The sequence below is a fragment of the Suncus etruscus genome, chromosome 5 (genome assembly GCF_024139225.1).
Source record: "Suncus etruscus isolate mSunEtr1 chromosome 5, mSunEtr1.pri.cur, whole genome shotgun sequence".
Lineage (NCBI taxonomy): Eukaryota > Metazoa > Chordata > Mammalia > Eulipotyphla > Soricidae > Suncus > Suncus etruscus.
The window spans coordinates 28613231-28625674 of NC_064852.1; the positions used below are offsets into that span (position 1 = coordinate 28613231).

General features: G+C 38.1%; 1 pseudogene; it reads right to left on the bottom strand.

Moving 5' to 3' along the window:
* Positions 1-810: 810 nt before the first annotated feature.
* LOC126009308 (ubiquitin carboxyl-terminal hydrolase isozyme L3-like) lies at positions 811-1294 on the bottom strand (annotated as a pseudogene).
* Positions 1295-12444: the final 11150 nt, after the last annotated feature.

Consider the following 12444-nt stretch of genomic DNA (forward strand, 5'->3'; position numbering starts at 1 on the left):
TATAAAGGAAGTAAAAGAGGAAAAACTTATATAATTTAATTTTGAGCCAAGTACAAAGGATCAAACTAAATTAAGGATGCAATTTTATTAATAAAATGTTTATTTCAGCATTATATTTAAAAGAAGAAAATTCAAAGCATCCTAACTTCCCATCATAAGAATGTTTTGAGTGGGGCCAGAGAGATAGCATGAAGGTAAGGCATTTGCCTTGCATGCAGGAGGTCGGTGATTCAATTCCCTGCAACCCATATAGTCCCCTGAGCCTGCCAGGAGAGATTTCTGAGCATAGAGCCAGGAGTAACCCCTGAGCGCTGCTGGGTATAAAACAAAACCAAAACCAAAAAAGAATGTTTTGAGAGTTAGTAAATACATATTATTAGGGACCCCATTACAAATGTGTGGTTGACCCATTGAAGAGGCAACTAAATCACATGTACTGAATCACTTTGAACAAGAACTGAGGCAAGGTCATGTTATGATCTGCAGTCAGATATTCCAATTTTCTTGTCCCAGACTACCCACATTGTCTTATAATTATTGCTTTTCTATTTATTTTTCAAAAGTGTTACCTTTCAGGTGATAAACTATAAAGTCCCCCCTTGCTATCATCGGTGAAGGAATAAACTTTCTTTTTTTATTAATCAAACTACTTTTAGTCTCTCATTCAGTTCTAGATAGATGTGGCAATTTATCCACATTTATAGATATTTCAGATTATCTGAATAGTATAAATGATGTAACAAAATCCATAATTACTCAGAACTAGTTTCAAAAGAGCCCTCACACAGAAAAGAATGTATAAGCCCACCAATGTATAACCCCAACGAAATCAAGACAGAAAAAGTGTATGGACGTCATAGTTTTCCAGGTATCTGCCTCGCTCTTCAGGGCTCATTGACACGGAATCTTCTAGGAATTTTTTTAAAGTGGATCCTGATTCAAAGTGAATCTTGTCTTTATTGTTGGTAATAGCATGGATCAAGCCAATTGTTCCACAGGCATTGCTGATCGTTTGCTTCATGAAATACATTGATGATGTGACATCCTGTCCCTGAGACTTGATTTTTTCTTCTTCTTCTTCTGTTCTGAACACTTCATACTTTTCTGTAATGGGGAAGAGTAGGAACACTGCACATACAGGCCTTGGTACCATGCTAAGGAGCTCAGGATCCAGTCCATACACATCGACAAATTGCATCTTTGGATGCAGACCTAATTGCTTGAGAAAACTGGTTGGTGATCTTGGGATAGGCCTCCAGCGACAGCCAGCGATGAGCCTCCATGGCCAATGCGCCCGGGCTGGCCCCTCTCCAGCTCTCGGAATAAACTTTCAGTCCAAGTAATTTCTTTGAAAAACTTCTAGGAGGAAAGACTTCTAACAATAGGAGTATTTATACATATACATATATATATATAAATATATGGACTGGCGTGGTGGCGCTAGAGGTAAGGTGCCTGCCTTGCCTGCGCTAGCCTAGGACAGACCGCAGTTCGATCCCCTGATGTTCCATATGGTCCCACAATCCAGGAGCGACTTCTGAGCTCATAGCCAGGAGTAACCCCTGAGCGTTACAGGGTGTGGCTCCAAAACAAAACAAAACAAAACAAAAAGAAACAAAAAAATATATATTTATACATATATATAAATACAATATTTATACCCAATTTATATTTTTAAATTGTGACTGGCACATTATATAAATTCAAAATTATTATGATGTTTTACGGGACTTAATAATATTTTTATGTGACATATTGGTTATGATCTGATATCATAACATTTGATTAGATTATACAGGCGAATATATGTATATTTGACTGACTATGAGGGTGGTTTTGGACGTGGGATGCCTGCAGTCTATTGGGCTGCTGAGACTAGATGCAAACTACACTATCAGGCACAGAGGCAAAACTCCCTTCTATAGTTACTCATAGGATTGCCCATTTGTAACTTGTTTTAGTTATGTTCATCCAGACATAACTAAAACTTGATCAGATTTAATTTTCCTCTGTTAATTACTTAAATTGGAATAAGTAAATACATTTCAAATAAATTTTCTCATCAAGATTAAATCTAGAGAAGACATGCCATGCATAGAACATTGTGCAGAAAATGGAGCCTAAGAGATGAGACATATAAATTCTGAATTAAAATAAAGGCAACAAACTATAGATATTATAGGCAATTTCTAGTTATTAATGTCTCTCCCTACCCCCTTCTGACTTAGAAATTTATGAGAGGAGAAATTGATTTTTTTAAGTTTTGAGTTCTTTTTAAATTTAAACACCATGGTTACAATGTTGTTCATACCAGTTTTTTTTAAATAAAGTTGTTCATAATTGAGTTACAGTCATACATTGTACAACAACCTTCACCAGTGCTCATTTTTTGCCACCTATGTCAAAAGGTTTACTTTCACCCTTCCTGATGCCCTCTTCCCTCCCACTCACCCTCCCCACCTGCCTCTCTCTCTCTCTCTCCCCCCCTCTTTCTCTCCCTCCCCTCTCTCTTTCTCTCTCCCCTTTTTTTGACATTGTGGTTTGCACTACTGTTAAAGAAAGGATAACATGCATGTCCCTTTCATGGTAGACTCTTCTCTACTTTAACTACACTCTCCGTTCTCTTTGGCAAATTTCCTACCAAGGACTGGTCCTCCTAATCCTCAGCTAGAGAGACTGATTTTGAAGAGAACTGTCAGAAACTGAACATATGTACCCTAAGAATTCTAGATTAGGGCCCGGAGAGATAGCACAGCGGCGTTTGCCTTGCAAGCAGCCGATCCAGGACCAAAGATGGTTGGTTCGAATCCCGGTGTCCCATATGGTCCCCCGTGCCTGCCAGGAGCTATTTCTTTTTTTTTTTTTTTTTTTTTTTTTTTTTTTTTTTTTGTTTTTGTTTTTGGGCCACACCCTGTGACGCTCAGGGGTTACTCCTGGCTATGCGCTCAGAAGTTGCTCCTGGCTTCTTGGGGGACCATATGGGACGCCGGGGGATCGAACCACGGTCCGTCCTAGGCTAGCGCAGGCAAGGCAGGCACCTTACCTCCAGCGCCACCGCCCGGCCCCAGGAGCTATTTCTGAGCAGACAGCCAGGAGTAACCCCTGAGCACCGCCGGGTGTGCCCCCCCCCCAAAAAAAAAACCAAAAAAAAAAAAAGAATTCTAGATTAAAAGGCAGGAAAGAGAGTTAATAAAAATAATAGAAAATATCTTTATTTATTATTATTATCATCATCATCATCATCATCATCATCATCATCATTATTTTGGTTTTTGGGCCACACCGGGTGACTCCTGGCTATGCACTCAGGAATTGCTCCTGGCTTGGGGGACCATATGGGACATTGAGAATCGAACCAAGGTCTGTCCTTGATCAGCCCCGTGTCAGGCAAACGACCTATCATTGCAGTATCGCCTGAGGCCCCTAGAAGACATCTTTTTGTTGTTGTTGTTGTTTTTGGGTCACACCAGGCAGCGCTCAAGGGTTACTCCTGGCTCTATACTCAGAAATCGTCCCTGGCAGGCTCGGGGGACCATATGGGATGCTGGGATCCGAACCACCATTCTTCCACATGCAAGGCAAAGGCCTTATCTCTCTGCTATCTCTCTGGCCCCTAGAAGACATCTTTTATCAGACACTAACAAACTTGAATATTCAGATCAAAGAGGTAACTAATGAAATAGTAAAACTGGCCAGCAAAATATAACAAAAGGTTCAATCGTACTGTCAATAAAGATTGCACTAAAATGAAATACGGTTTCCACTTATTAAACATATTGTGATTGCTTACTATTATCACCAGATACAGTTACTGTTTATAATATGCTGTTGAAGAAAATGTGAATAAACGCAACTTTTAGTATACAATTTAAAGTGTTAAATAGTGCTAAATTTAAACACAATTTAGTGTCAAAACTATTAAACATATCTTAATATTTTGGAACAAGACCTCTGTATTGAAATTTTTTTAAGATCATCTAAATAATTTTTAATTCTGATATATTTATAATAAAGAAAAATAAAAATTTACAACAAAATTATGATATATTTACTCAATGCAGTATTTAAAATATTAATAGGTTAATTGTGTGACAAAGAATTAAATTGGTCAAAAAAGAATTAAATTGGTCTTTTAGTGTTGAATCTTTTTTAAACTTTATTTATTTATTTATTTATTTGATTGGTTTTGGGGCCACACCCAATGATGTTCAGGGGTCACTCCTCGTTCAGCACTCAGAAATTACCCCTGGCAGGCTGGGGGCCACATGGGATGCCGGGAATTGAACCGGGTCCCTCTGGGTTGGCCGAATGCAAGGCAAACGCCCCACCACTGTGCCATCTCTCCTGTCCCTAATGATGAACTTTTGTGGTATAGAAATACACAAGGTGATTTCTAATGATTCAAATGTGGAGTGTATAACATTATAAAACAATGTTCTTCCCAACTAGCACTGGTGCCATGACCTATCATACCCAAAAAAGTCCTCAGAACGCATGGCAATGGAGGTGAGCTGCCCCAGCCCACAAAGACTGGAGCCAGAAGAGTCCTGCCACTCTGCTCTGCAGCTGTGAACATCTAGTCAATGAACCACCGCACAACACATAGAAAACACCACACTACAAGCTTGATAATAGGGGAAACCAGGCAGGCCTTCACCAAGCATACAGAATAAAGATGGCAGTTCTGATGACCGAAAAGTGCCAACCACCTATTTAGCCTCTCAGATAAGGACTTTAGAGAAGAAATATGAAGGATGTTCATAAAACTCAAAAAAAAAAAAGCATGGAATGAACTGAATAAAAGCACAAATAAGAATCAAGAGAATCTGGAAGATGCAAATAAGAACTCTAATGAGGTACCATCTCACACTACAGAGACTGGCGCACATCACAAAGAACAAGAACAATCAGCGCTGGTGCGGAGGTGAAAAGAAAGGAACTCTTATTCACTGATGGTGGGAATGCCATCTAGTCCAGCTTTTATAGAAAACAATATGGAGATTTCTCAAAAAACTGAAAATTGAACTCCCATATGATCCAGCTATACCACTCCTAGGGATATACCATAGGAACACAAAAATACAATTCAAATATCCTTTCCTCAAACCTATATTCACTGCACACTATTTACAATAGCCAGACTCTAGAAACAACCAAGATGCCCTTCAACAGATGAATGGCTAATGAAACTGTGGCACATATACATAATGGAATATTATGTAGTCATCAGGAGAGATAAAGTCATGAAATTTTCCTATATGTGATGTACTATTATGTTGAGTGAATCTATTATGTTGAGTGAAATTAGTTAGAGGGAGAGAGTTGGACACAGAATAGTCTCACTCATTTATGGGTTTTTAAGAAAAAATTAAAGACATTACTGTAATAAGACAATAGCGTTAAGGGCTGGAAGGACCAGCTCACAATTTGATGCTCACCACAAAGAATGGTGAACTCTGTTAGGGAAATAACTACACTAACAATATTAAAGAATGAGAGAAATAGAATATCTGTTGCGAATACAGGCAGGAGTGGGGGAGGAGGGGGGCATTGGTAATGGGAATGTTGCACTGGTGAAGGGGAGTATTCTGGTTTTTTTGTTTGTTTGTTTGTTTTTGGGCCACACCCGGCTGTGCTCAGGGGTTACTCCTGGCTATTTGCTCAGAAATAGCTCCTGGCAGGCACGGGGGACTATATGGGACGCTGGGATTCGAACCAACCATCTTAGGTCCTGGGTCGGCTGCTTGCAAGGCAAACGCCATTGTGCTATAGCTCCGGTGGAGTATTCTGTTTATAACTGAAACCCAACTACAAACTTGCTTGTAATCATGGTGCTTAAATAAAGATTTATATTAAAAAAGAATCAAGAGAATATAAAAATAGAAATGAGAAAACTCCAAAATTGAAATAACAGGACTTAAAAACTCAGTAGGTGAAATGAAAATCTCACTGGAAAGTGTTTCCAATAGAATAACAGTGGATGAGGACAGAATCAGTGAGTTGGAAGATGAGATGCATAACAACTCTATACAACAGAAGAGATTGTAAAGAGCCTTAAAACAATCAGACAATGTAAAAATCCTCAAAATATGTGAACAGACAAAAATAGAAATCTTTGATAAACTCAACAGGAGCAATATAAGTATTGGAGTCCCAGAGACCCAGGAAGAAAATCCCCATGAAGAATCAACAGTCAAGGACACCATTTCAGAGAAACTTCCAGAATTGAAGAGTGCATTCAACCAAATTCTGCATACCTGAAGAGTACCAGCTAAAAGAGATCCAAAGAAAAGCATCCCTAGACACATCCTAGTCATAATGATGGCCCCTTGCTGAAAGCAGCAAGATCAAAAAGAGAAATTACACTCAAAGGATCATTCTTAAGATTTACATCAGACTTGTCACAATAAACCCTCAAGGCCAGAAGGCAGTGGTGGGCTATAGTGACAAAACTCAATGAAATGAATGCTTCGCCTAGAATACTGCACCCAACCAGACTTACGTTCAGGTTTGAAGGAAGGATATGTAGCTTCATGGATAAACAACATCTCAGAAACTTTACTTACTCAAAGCTAGCCTTAAAAAAAAAAGTGGGGGAAACACAAAATCCTACTACTCCAGCACCCATACTATCTCTTATTTTGTTTTGATTGGTTAGTTTTTGACTTTATTTTCCTTCTCTTTGTTCTTCCACTTTTCTCTTTCTTTTTCACACTTGTGGTTATTATTTAGAGATTTATTTTTATTTTTATTTTTATTTGCCGGGTCCATTTTTTTCTTTTTTCTTCCATTTTTTTTCTTTTCTTCTTTCTTTTTTTGGTAGTTGTCACCAAATTTTTTCTCCCCTTTTTCTTATCCTTTTATCTCCAATAACGGTGGAATGGATGCTCAATCTACAACAAACTGTAAAGTGAAAACCAGTTGCACTGGCATACTGGGGAGTAGAGGAGGGAGATGTGGAATGCATGCTGGGAATAGGGACAGAGGGAGGACAGCACTGGTGTGGAAATGCCCCTCATTCATTGTCACTATGTACTATAAATGATGCAGTGAAAGATTTGTAATGCATTTTGGTCACAATAAAAATTAAAAAAAAGAAAGTTATAAGGGATGCAGATGGACATTTTGTAATAAAAAAAACAAGGGATATGTACAAAAGGAAGAAACCACACTGCTAAACATATACAAACCCTATGAGGGTTAATACTGTGGTTTGCTCTATTACTAATTAAGGACTACAATGTACTGGACTTTATTCCTTTTCAGCACCCAGTGGTCAGTTCCAACCATCACTATCACTGTGGACTAACTGCATTCATCACTTTTTTATGGCAAACTTCTTACCATGGACTGGTGGGAATTTTAAGCTGAGAAGTCAAACATCAATTTTTTGTTCTTGCTACATTATAACAACTCTTTAATCCTGGTAGGCTCAGGGGAGCCATCTGGGATGTCAGGCATTGAACTAGGGTCAGCCATGTGCCTCACTCACTGTACTATTGCTCTGGTCCCATAACTTAACTATTTGAGGATCTTGTTTCCCATTATTTATTTAGTTTGGTTTTTAGGCCACACCTATAAGCTCTCAGGGGCTACTTGCAGCTCTGTGCTGGGGGTCTGTCATAGAGTTTAGGGATGTGGTGGTTCTAGAGATTGAGCTAAGGATGGCGGCATGCAAAGCATGTGCTCAGCCAATTGCAGCCTCTTTCTCCAGTTCCTCATTTTCTATTATTTACATGGAGCTAACAAGAGTATGGTGTTGGCCAGAGTTTGCTAAATGCAACAGTCCTGGCAGATTCAGACTCCAGTGAGTAAAGAAGGTATGTTAGAAAGGAAAGATGACATGTTTTTACAAAGAGATTAAATGGCAAACCAAAGGATCAACATGAATATATTCTTCACACAAATGTCAAGAAATTGTTATGAATACCCTCAAAATCAAATAACAATGGGTTGAGTTATTTTGCAAATTAGCCACAAACCATCTAGATTTTCACCAATTGCTTGATTTTTTTTTATTTACCTCTAAATGTTACTGACTTAAAAAACATTCTGATCAAAGGCTGTGGAAATTCTTAACCCTGAAGCAAGTATTAAATTGGTCCACTCCACAGCTTATTCTTACAAATCGCCTCATGAGTGTCTCAATTAGGTGCATGGGTGTAGCAGCAATGCTTTAAAGTCCTCTACATTTGATTTCATTCTTTTAAAACAACAAACCACCTACTCAGTCCCTGAAAGTCTCCCTCAGCCTAATAAACAGAAATGTCTTTTCTTCTAAACTCCATAGTGAAAGCAAGAAAGCCTGAACCCCCTAGGTTAGTCACATACAGTGAAGACAAGCACCTCTATGGAATGGATCTTTCTTATAACCACTTCAGACTTTCGATGCTGCAAAGATCTTTTCATTTACTGGGGAACATTTCTCCTTCCTGCCCCATCACTTTCTTCTCCTTAGCTCCTGGGGCCCTTGATACTTAAAGCTCTATCCATTAAGTTAGGAGGGCATGAGAAGAAGGGGCTTGGCACTGGATACCATAGCTTGCACAGGGAGAAGAAACATTGCATCTCTTAAGCCATGGACTCAGCCACTGGGGTGGGGGGGGTCGGCAATGGAAATCAAATATTCTGGCAATGTAATTTAATATTTAGAAAATTCTTCTGTCTTAGGAATGATTTGTTTGATATGTCTTTAACAAAAGATTGTGATTTTACCGATCTTTGTTATATAGTGCAGAGCCAATTCCCGTGTGAAGAACGATATAAATGCCCTTGTAAACGGGTAGGATAAAAACAAAAAAAATTTTTTTCCTTCTACTTTGAGTGAATGCCACTATTTTTGTTCAGTGAATTCAGTGTACAAATAGGGGGAGCTAGTAATTTGGAAATGGCGCAGCTTTTTTTTTATTTCACATTTGTCTAATATTATTAGAATTGTGTGTGTGTGTGTGTGTGTGTGCGCGCGCGCGCGCGCGCACACTCATGCGCATGTGTGTTTGACAGTGTAAATGACAACCCAAACTGCCTGCCATTCAGTATTTTGACAGCTTATACTTGAAAAATTGTAGTTTACTTAAAGACAGTTCTGATTGCTCATTGTTTAAATTACCATTAGGAGAGAGGCCTTTCGCCTGAACAAGAGGTACTTATTTTGTTGTGAACACAGGTAGATAGAAACATATGTTAAGTGACTTGCTTAGAGAGTTTGTGCCTTATGTGAAGTGAGTCCTAGTTCCCGCAGCAAAAGCAATTGTCAGAGCTGCTTTCATGTCACCTACCGAGTCTTATCAAAAATTTCAACACTTACCTTTCAGTGCCATTTCTCCAAAGGAAGCAGAGTTACTCTGTGCTTTTTACCAGGCTTTTCACTTGCTTTAAATTTTTTTTTTTTTTTTTTTTTGCTTTTTGAGCTACACCCAGTGACACTCAGGGGTTACTCCTGCCTATACGCTCAGAAATCTCTCTTGGCTTGGGGACCATACGGGAAGCCAGGGATCGAACCAAGGTCCATCCTGGATTAAAAATAATTTTTTATTGAATGTTTGCATTGATCCCATATTTTGTTTATTCTGAATAATGTAGCAATAAATTAAGGAATCAAAGTCTTTTTGTATTGAATTTTTGGGCCTTCACAGTAGATGCCCAGAGTAGAATTTCTGGGTCATATAGAAGTGCAATTTTTAGTATTTTTTGAGAAGTATCAATAGCATTTTCTAAAAGGTTGAACAAGTCAATATTCCTATCAGCAGTGAATGTAGACCTCCTCCCCCCCCCCCCACCTTCCACATTCCTTCAGACTACCTTTCCCCTCTACATTAGTGGAAGGAAGCAGTCTGGCAAAGAGGGTGCTGTTAAAATGTTAGATACAAAGAAACCTTATCAGGAACAGTATTGCCAATCACAGTAACTAAACATAATAATGCAATTAATTCACTAAGGTAATAATAGTTTTTGTGAGAGTAAATGGTTATATATTTGGAGTTAAAATGTTGCCATACCACCAAAATGGTTGTTACCTTTCATCACTGGCTCTAGCTGCTTTCCTTGCACTACTCACCCCCAACATTCCTCCTTAGACAACTTCAGATCCCTTGCCAAAGCTTATTGTTTGACCTCATTGCATATTACCTCTTCCCTTGCTTTGTTTTTTTTATGACTGAGATAATTATCTATTTATACATCTGAATTAATTTGCTCAACATAACTACACCAATTCTATCCATTATTGTAGCAAAAAGGAAGATATCATATTTTCTTATATCTAAGAACTATTCCATTATGTATGTATACCACTAATCTGTTGTTGGGCACTTGGGTTGTTTCTAGATACTAGAAATTGTGATGAATATATGTGTGTATCAGTCTTTTTGATCTAGTGTTTTTGTGTTCTTGGGATGGAATTGCTAGATGAGATAATATGTGTACTTTTAATTCTTTGGAAATTCTTCATATTGTTTTCAACAGAGGCAGGAGTAGCCTATGCCAGAAACAGTGAATGAGAGCTCTTTCTCCACATTTCTCCAGCACTTGTTACTTTTGCCTAGTCTTTTTTTATACTGCATTTTTATTGGTATAGGGTGATTTTACATTTTTTCTTTTATAAAATTTTTCTATTTTATTATATAGTCACCAGAAAACTACAATGTTATTCATGATTGGGTTTCAGTCATACAATGGTCAACACCAATCCTTTCATCAGTTTACACTTCTTCCACTAATGTCCCCCCTACCCATTTGCTTACCAATTAGTTGACTTCTACAAGAGGAGCTTTTTAAAAAACAGATCAATACATTCTTTAATTGAATCACCATGAGTACACAGTTACAAAGTTGTTCATGATTGAGTCATACATGATTGATCATATAATGTCCAACACCCATTCCTTCACATGTGCACATTTCTCACCACCCATTTCCCCAGTTTCTCTTCCTCCCACCTTCCTCCTTCCTTCCTCCTTTTTGCTTTTATGGCAGACATTTTACTTCTCTCTCTCTTTTACTTTCATTTTAGACACTATAGTTTTCAATATTTTTTACTAGAGGGGTAACATGCATATGCTACATTTAGCATTTAATTCTTGTCCAGAGTAACCATTTCCAACAATCTTTATTACAGTGGTCCTTTCTCTGCTCTAACTACTCTCCCCTACTATTAGTGGCAAACTTTGTATATGACTCAAGACCAGTGAGGATAACATGCCCTTTAAAAATGCTAAAAAATGCTTATCATCACTGGCCCTCATCTTTATTGTCTTTAGGTATTATTACCATAATATCTTTTTTTTTATATTTCACAAATGAGTATGATCCCTCTCCCTCTGACTCATTTTGCTCAGCATATTACACTCCATATCTATTGTTGTATAAGTAAATTTTTATGATTTATTTTTCCTAACAGATGCATAGTATTCCATTGTGTAGTTACACCATACACCATCATTTCTTTTTCTTTTCTTTCTTTTTTTTTGGTGTTCGGGTCACACCTTGGCAGTGTTCAGGGGTTACTCCTGGCTCTGCACTCGGAAATCGCTCCTGGCAGGCTCGGAGAACCATATGGAATGCTGGGATTCAAACCACTGCTCGTCCTGTATTGGCTGCGTGCAAGGTAAGTGCCCTACTGCTTTGCTATCTCTCCAGCCCCACCATCATTTCTTTATTCATTCCTCTGTTCTTGGGCACTTGTGCTATTTCTAGGTTCTGGCTATTGTGAGTAGTACTGCAATGAACATAAGAGTACAGATGCATTATCTGCCTTGTGTTTTGAATTTGCATTTTACTAGGAATAAGTGATGATAAATATTTTTTCTAGCATTTTTAAAGGGCATGTTATCTTCACTGGCCTTGAGTCATGTGCAACAGTGATGCCATTCATCATTCTGGGACTCAAAGTAAAACTATGGACAAATTATCCTTGAAAGTTTCCTTTATCTTAATATCCACCACCTCCCAATATTTCTCATAATTATGTTTTATAGCACATTTTATATTTAAACACAATAAGTAATCTGCTGCAATTGTGTAACTGATGCAGTTACTGAGGAGTAGGTCCTTAGAACTGAGCAGGTGGAATCAGTACATAAACAGAGTACAAGTACTGAAACATTCTAAACAATGGAAGAAGCAAACCAGGTATAGCTGTCCTCATTTTACAGATGAGGAAACTGAGGCATTGAGAACAGAGGGAGCTTGTTCTGTTTGAGTGGGGCAAGTAGAACTTCGATGTCATCACAGTTAACTACCTAATACCATTGTGAGGTGAAGCAATGACATTCTTCTCTTCTTTAGCAGTAATAATCACTAGTACACTAACTTATTTCACTAACTTATTAGATGATTTACTAAAGTACCGTATTTTTTGCCCTTTAAGACGCACCTGACCATAAGACACACATAGTTTTTAGGTGAAGTAAACAAGAAAAAAATATTCTAAAGCAAATGGTGTAC